Source organism: Haliotis rubra, unplaced genomic scaffold (genome assembly GCF_003918875.1).
Source record: "Haliotis rubra isolate DU_JTF1 unplaced genomic scaffold, ASM391887v1 Scf232, whole genome shotgun sequence".
Lineage (NCBI taxonomy): Eukaryota > Metazoa > Mollusca > Gastropoda > Lepetellida > Haliotidae > Haliotis > Haliotis rubra.
This window is the reverse complement of record NW_025766359.1, coordinates 628,583-637,234: the sequence shown is the minus strand read 5'-3', so window position 1 is coordinate 637,234 and position 8,652 is coordinate 628,583. Positions and strand designations below refer to the sequence as shown.

General features: G+C 40.1%; 1 long non-coding RNA gene across 1 annotated transcript; it reads right to left on the bottom strand.

Moving 5' to 3' along the window:
• Positions 1-1,215: 1,215 nt before the first annotated feature.
• On the bottom strand, positions 1,216-8,652 carry LOC124278144. Its single transcript, XR_006898999.1, has 3 exons — positions 8,565-8,652; positions 6,661-6,665; positions 1,216-1,226 (listed from the first exon to the last, which is right to left on the bottom strand). It is a non-coding gene; the product is annotated as an uncharacterized LOC124278144 (long non-coding RNA).

The following is an 8,652-nucleotide window of genomic DNA, read 5'->3' as shown; positions in this document are numbered from 1 at the left end:
GAGTTTTAGTATCAAGACCAGACGACATACTTACATCCATTGGAAATGTAGTGAGAAAGACTGTCGGTCAACATTTAACACTAAAGATGACCTTGTGAGATCTTACAAGGATGTACACAGCCACCAGCCAGACGAGACCCAGAGAGCAGTTGAGACTTTCCTTGCACCCCTCAAAGACATGGTTCGTCAGCAGTCCAAACCGATTTCAGCTATTTACCTGGAAGGTGTATCAGGTAATAGATCTTTTTTTTAAATTCAGTTTATGATCAAAACATGCTTATCTTTAGAATGAACACATTATCTAGTTTGTATCTTTACCATATAATTGGTTTAATTTTCTGTATTTCTAATGTTGCTTATTTATCTCACAGATCTTGTGTCCAGTGCCACTGGTCCTGTCACTAGTCCCAACCTTCAACAGTATGAAGTCCGTCCTTTAATGCAGCAGAGTCAAGGACATCCCACCTCTTCCACGACACCGATCTCTTGTAGATTTACCAGAGGTCTACACCCAATCCACGACAGGCGATAACTTCCTCCTTGCTGCAGATGGCCACCAAGACAAGATCTTCATCTTTGCAACTCCTGAGAACTTGCGCCTCCTGTCCCGAGCTTCCATCAACTATTGTGATTTTACCTTCAACAAGTGTCCATCCATCTTCACCCAGATATACACAATACATGTTTTATTGAGAACAAAATATGTCCCCTTGTGTATGGTGTCCTCCCCAACAAGAAACAGTCAACTTACGAACGCTTCTTCGCCTGTGTACGAGATTCTGCACCAGCCATCAACACCAATCTTCACCGATTTTGAGATAGCAGCCCAGAACGCCATCCAGCTGACATTCCCGGCAACGAACCTTAAGGGCTGGGTTGTTTTCATTATAGCCAAGCTATATGGAAGAGCACCCTAAAGCATGGATTTACTACCGCCTATATTCTGTCTCACAGTCCCTGAACCACATTATTTTCCCTACTGCCAAGCTCTCCCTGCAGTGCTAAAGCCCTAAATAAAGCATGTCTAGATTTCCTCAGGTCTCCCTAGGGCTCCTTTCCAATTGAAATGGGCTTGTTTGTTACTATCAAAATTGTATATATTCAGAGACTAAGCATTAGTCTATACCGCCTACTGTGACAACCCAGAAGTTGGTCGACTAGTTCGCCGTGCGATCGTCCTCCCTCTCGTCCCTACACAAGATCATGAAGATGTCAGTTAGAAGATGCTCCCCTTGGAGACAACATCGATCTCTTCAAGGGCTATCTAACTACATACTTGGTGGAGGGTGATCATGGCCGTGAAATGTGGAACCATTTCAGACGGACGGTCCAGGACAACAAATCATGTAGAGGGGTGGCATCGTAAAGTGAGTGATGTATTTGCCTAAAGTCACCCCAACATTTATAAGGCCATTGACATTTTTAAGAAGGAGTAAGCCTGGGTAGAGGCATGTATTCTACAGATAAGAAACGGTACCAGACCTTCATGTACGAAGAGAAGATATGATTCACTGAACCATGTCTTGGAAAGGTACAAGGGAGAATTAACAACCGGTGCCAGAACTGTAATGTTATACATTGACTCAGTATCACATTTAACTGGATATTAAGTGTGAAATGGGTGCTGTGAAATATTGATGTAATATGTAATATGATGTTGATGCTGTATAAAGTTGTATAACTGGATAACTATATATATATATATATATATATATACAGTTATCCAGTTATACAACTTTTATATAATTAATAAATATAGACAAACATTGAGTCAAAAGTAGTTGATATTTTATCACATTGGGTCCCGGATACTATTTCACAGGGATCAAAATAAGGGATTAAAGGGGATTATCACGCCCCAGTGATTTCTTCTACTGAAACAATAGGAGTTGGGTAAGTGGGAAGACCCCGAGGACACGAACCCTTCACCCGATCAACACACGGCGCTGTGAATGAAGTGGTGAACGTGTAATCAAGACAACACTAAAACAAAACTGTTACTAGTCCGAGTACAAAACGGGCGGTAGGGTAGCCTAGTGGTTAAAAACGTTCGCTCGTCGCTCTGGAGACCCGGTGTAGCAGCCCAGAATAGCCCCCCACCAGATTATACCCCAGGGTAAACTAAAGGCCAGTCCAGTTCGATTCCCCACATGGGTACAATGTCTGAAGCTAAAAGCGATGTAAAGCCATACTCGCTCCGTTTACATAGAGAAGCATTACGTTAACCTTGAAATCTGTACGCAGCAAAATGCAATGAAAAAAAATATAAACAAAGCAATCTTTCAGTTGACAGTTGTATTATAACGTTAGCTGGACTTACAGATTCAAGCTAATAACTACGGAGAAACTACCACGCCAGTACACAATAGAGTGGCAACCCAAATGTCTTTGCCGGATAAAATAGGAGATTTAATAGCAACAAAGTCACTGATATCAATATCAACTATCAACAAGCATTGTCACTAAGGTGACATAATCCCCCGCCGCCAATTATCAAATCAAACTTATAAAGTAATGAAAGTTTAAGTTAAATGTCAACAAAAACATGACCTCAACATCAACCTCTCTTGATATCTTGCTCTTTATGTGTTCAAACACACACATATTTTCAAGACTGACTTTGACCTGAACATGAATGTCATAGTGTATGAAATATGCAAAAATAGTACTAAAGAAATTGCTTATTGAAAAACATTTAAGGGAAGTCTTGAAAGTCTGAAGAAAATCCAGTGAACCGTTCTTGAAATATCTTGCTGACAATTCAGGTTAACATGCTGAAATCTTCAAAGTGTCGCTGTGACCTTGAAAATTAAGTGAAGGTCACCAAAATCGACTGGGCCCTGCGCCTTCCCTGGATGAAGCTTGGTGTCAACTATGAAGAAACTCCAGTGAATGGTTCTTTAGGTATCTCGCTGACAAGCATAACCTGCAGGTTAATATGGTGAAATCTTCAAAGTGTCTCTGTGACCTTGAAATGTAAGTGAAGAACACCAAAATTGACTGGGCCCTGCACCCCAGATAAAGCTTGGTGTCAAATATGAAGACAATCCAGTGAACGGTTCTTTAGATAGCTTAACATGCAGTTTTACATGCTGAAATCTTCAAAGTGTCGCCATGACCTTGAAAATTATGTGAAGGTCGGACGTATGTACGTACGGACGGACGGACGGAGCCTAATACTATATCCCCCGCTTCGCGCTAAACGCGCGGCGGGGGATAACAACAGTCAAGCTTCCAACAAAGGTCTCCGGTGCATATCCATGATGTAACTGAGATCTTCATACAGCCGCTTGTCTTGATGTAATGTAATGTGAGAGGCATGCGCTTGCCCGTACATAGTCTCATGATCAATACCTCCTGCATGATCAGTGTATAGTTGTTCTAGGAGATGCCAGATTGCCTTGAACTGAAACACTACTTCCACACCACTGCTTACATTTGTTATAAATACACCTTTGGCATCTCATTATTGTTAAAACGCAACCGTATGTACTTAGTCTACAAAAGAGTAAAATTACAACATTGTTAAATGATTAAATTATACAACAATAAAAATGTTGAAACATTATAAATCATTATGACCAATGTCTAATATACAATATCTACAGGCATCTGACAATTAACATCGCCACCAAATCTGCAATAATTAAATGTTAATACAAATTTGCTTTGAACTGTCATATGCTTTCAAAAGACGATAGTCACTGCATATGCGTACATGTATATTCCATAAACAAGCACCGATATATGACGTAATCACGTTATATGCTACCAAGTACTTGATCAACACTGACAGGTATCTACATCTCACGGGAAACACTGTAGGAACACTCATCTGATGACATTACAGCCCCGTCAGTCACAAGTATGGGGTGAGAATGTGTAAATACAACACCCACAAGTCCTGTGACAGAAGGGGCCCTCGGCGATCCACCCCCCCGTCTAGCACCCCAGAGGGTGATTGCACGGTCGCTGTGGGGGCGTCACGCCTCGGACCGAGGGTTGTGGCTAGGTCACGGGTGGCAGTTTAGGAGGCATGAAAGCCTTCTACTTGCGAAGTAAGCATCTGTGTCGTTTTGAAACAATCATTTTCGAAGTAGGCGTATGAGTATCGCCCCGAAATGATCGCTTCCGGGTTGAAATCCCGACAACAATCTATCTCGGTTTGGGATAGCAAAACTGAAGATATCGACTTACCTGCCTCCTTATATACTCCGACAAAACAGTACCGTCAGCAGTGATTGTGCAACACCCTACACCTGACACGCTAGCTATCTGGTCAAAGGGAGGTAACTGAAACGCAACAGCGTCGCGGTTAACCTCTACAGAATGATAACATCAATACGAATGAATAACAAACGGAATATTTGTCTGGTACACTAGCTTGTGCTGGGTCACGTACTGGAACTTGTATAGTAGTATTTTGCTCAGTTACACACTTTTACTACCAACGTGACTTCGTACTTAGTGGTTTGTATGCTGAAAACTGCATCTATATATGCAGCTATTCATAACAGTCAATAAACGGTTTCTACATGTTTCCCCAGCTTCAGCTGAAGTGAATTAAATTAAATGCGTGTGTCTGCTCACCCCTTACCCAGCAGGTAAATTTCCCTATTAGTGATTTTTACCTGTAGTTTATGAAGCATAGGTTTGTATAAGCTTGCGGGGATATAATTTGTTATAACACAACCACACAATAGTTGCAATAACGAAATGCTAGACACCTTTCCTGAATGTATCCCCAGACGGGTAATCATATACATAATTATATACATCCTTGCGGTTAACCGCTCAGTATGGATGTAGGTGCCAACTTTGGCTACTTTAAGGCATGTTGCCGAAATCCTCAATCAAAGTATAGTTAATCCTAAAGAATATTAAACGCATTAAACCAAAAAGAAGCTTATCAAATATAATATTAATATTTTCATTATTGGGAGACAAAACCAAAGACAGTTCTTCGGCGTTTCTTATTACATTACAATAGAATTTTGCCTCATATTTATAGTAAAATAAACAATTATGAATTTTTTTAATGTATTTTTATTTCCCAAAGTATGTGTACATCATACAATCATCATACATTTCTAAGCTGATACGTGGTACAGGTATACATAAGTAATTCAAATGTTTCTGGGTAATATGCACAGTACATATCATAATACAATGAGCATCATACAGTCAGATGTTGATATGTGATACAAATATTCATGTTCAAATACATGTAATAATACAATTGTCATATACATCAGAAATTGATATGTGACACAAATATTCTTATGTATTTTGAAAGTTGAGTTGTAATATACATAAGGATTAACAACTTTTGAAAAGTGTGTATGGAAGGAAGACCAAAAGGCATAGAATTTTGCATTTGAAGTATTTCTCTTTGGAACACATTAAAATTTGGCTTTATGTGCTTTGGCTAATTTTATACAATGTATATTTCACTAGTAAAATTACTACATATGTGGATTATTTATTATCTTTAAAAGCAAAGATGATATGTTCATGGGAAAATCAGACAATACATCTATCCAATTGGGTACTTCCTTCCATACATTCACACTATAAGGACATTCCCATAATAAATATAAAATTGTTTCAGGAATGGATTCGCAGAAATAGCATAACGCGGAGTCATTATATTTCATCAAACATGACTTGTGTTTGGTCATTACAATACTGTGTGTAATCTTGAAATAAAACCACCCTAACTGTACACTTTCTCTGCATCTATTTGCCATTAAATAAGTATTTGACCAATATTGTTTATTATAATGTTTATTAAGATTATCCACCCATTTATTTTGGCCATTAGGTCTGGTTTGACGTTGTTTAAAAGTGAATTGTAAAAAGATTTAATCCTTTGTTTTTCCCCCCACAAATCCAAGATATGTTGACATGTATTACTGGATATTGTACCTAATAGCAGATCTTATCTATACAGGGGCGGATCCAGGATTTTGGAGAAGGCGGGGTCCACATTAATCATGATGTCCCCGCACCCCACCCCCACCCCACCCCACACACCTCTGGATTCCCCCTGCCATACCAGTTACATTTTGAGATCTACAATATGCTAAAACAGCACTTTTTATGCCTTCAAGGTGCAGAAGATATATTTTGACAATTCCATATTTTTTTTCAATGTAAGTTGTTTGTAAGAAATTTCCATTCAAATCTAAAATATCACAAACAAAATGTATTCCCTTTTTGGCATGTTTTCATAATAAATGAACTTTCCATCTAGCTTCATGTTATCATTAAACCATAAAGATTGGCAGAAAATATCAATGTGGAAGTGTCCATATCAGCCTGTTTTTTCTGCGTTAACTTGTAACCCAGAAAATCTTGCTAAAAAAAGCTAGTGTATTTAAACACAGTATAGAGACTTGATTCTGACTCGTCTAAGGTCGCCGATCAAATAATAAAAGAATTCCTCGGACACATTATCTCTCTCATGTCGGCTACAAAGACCAAGAAGACCTGACAAATGTCTATTCAGCTTCGTGTCAGTTGTCAAGTTCCAGCTCAATGAGCTGGCGGTTAACCGCGCCAAGGGTGGAGTTACCTCGCTTTGATATGCATGCAGCAGTGACGACAGTGTTGTTGTTGTTGTTAGAAACGCACCTAAAGTCAGTTCGACAGTCGCACAATCACTGCTGACGGTGCTGTTTTTGTCGGAGTATATATAAGCAGGTAGGTAAGTCGTATATCTTCAGTTTTGCTATCCCAAACCGAGATAGATTGTTGTCGGGATTTCAACCCGGTAGCGATCATTTCGGGGCGATACTCACAGGCCTACTTCGAAAATGATTGTTTCAAAACGACACAGATGCTTACTTCGCAAGTAGAAGGCTTTCATGCCTCCTAAACTGCCACCCGTGACCTAGCCACAACCCTCGGTCCGAGGCGTGACGCCCCCACAGCGACCGTGCAATCACCCTCTGGGGTGCTAGACGGAGGGGGTGGATCGCCGAGGGCCCCTTCTGTCACAGGACTTGTGGGTGTTGTATTTACACATTCTCACCCCATACTTGTGACTGACGGGGCTGTAATGTCATCAGATGAGTGTTCCTACAGTGTTTCCTGTGAGAGGTAGATACCTGTCAGTGTGGATCAAGTACTTGGCCGTGATTACGTCATATATCGGTGCTTGTTTATGGAATATACATGTACGCATATGCAGTGACTATCGGCATTTGAAATCAAATGACAGTTTAAAGCAAATTTGTATTAACATTTAATTATTGCAGATTTGGTGCCGATGTTGATTGTCTGATGCCTGTAGATATTGTTTATCAGACATTGGTCATAATGATCAGCAGAGATATCGATATCAACATTTTTATTGTTGTGTAATTTAATTATTTAACAATGTTATACTTCGCAAGTAGAAGGCTTTCATGCCTCCTAAACTGCCACCCGTGACCTAGCCGCAACCCTCGGTCCGAGGCGTGACGCCCCCACAGCGACCGTGCAATCACCCTCTGGGGTGCTAGACGGAGGGGGTGGATCGCCGAGGGCCCTTTTCTGTCACAGGACTTATGGGTGTTGTATTTACACATTCTCACCCCATACTTGTGACTGACGGGGCTGTATTGTCCTCAATAATGTTTGGAGTGCTTCCATGATAAGGTATGTATTTGTGGATCTGCTCTGGCCATTAATCGTAGCATTTAATTTCGATATTTCTACATAAGTACTTTACCAGAAATGTGTGGTTGGGGGAAACTATTGGTGGTGAGGGTTTTCAGTTGTAACGCACCGTTTTCTGTACTAATACACCATATGTTTTAGATATGCAAGTAGCTGAAGGCATTATTCTAATTCAACTTAGTATGTAACACGAGTTCTGATTGGTCAATGCTATAAATTTCCGACCATATAATCAGCATATACGGTCGCAATTTGAAAGCCGATTCTCCAAAACCTTTGAATGTATCCCTAAACTATTGGGGAAACGCTGTGTTTCAGAGCATTGTCATTTGCAGAAGCACTAGGTCAATTGACTCCCCAATCCAGCTAAAATGGGTAGACTTTGTGTTTAAGAAAGACAAAACAGTATCATAAATTTAATTTTAAGTTCAAACAACTTACTCGCAAGGGGCTGTTGACCCAACACTGTACGATCACGAAACCAGATTTATGACGTCATTATGGAGCGTGACGTCACCTGCTGTGACGTCATTTGACAACAGAACTGATAATGGCCCGTAGTTGAGGAATCAGCTGGCCGCTCATTTCTGATAGCTAGAGAGCGGTTTCACCATAATTCCGTCCATTTTATCTATACCACTATGATTTGTTCATCATTGTCAGATTTAGTCAGTGTGCACATAACAAACGTGATGAACTTTGAAAAGGGAACTACTTTTTCTGGCGATGGTGTAAGTTCAAGGAGTGATATGATTAACTTTGACCTAGAGGAACTTTGGCCTGGATTAAATAGTGATTTTTTTTCACGAAAAACAGCGTAAAACGAGTTGAATTAGAATGGGGATAACTGGACTAATTCTTATTCAACTCGCTTTACGCTGTTTTTCGTGTAGTTGTACACGCTTACGCGTCGCCCATATAACTAAATTTGCGGCTATATAACCACCAGTATACGTCCCAAATTCGTCAAACACAGTACAGCTATCA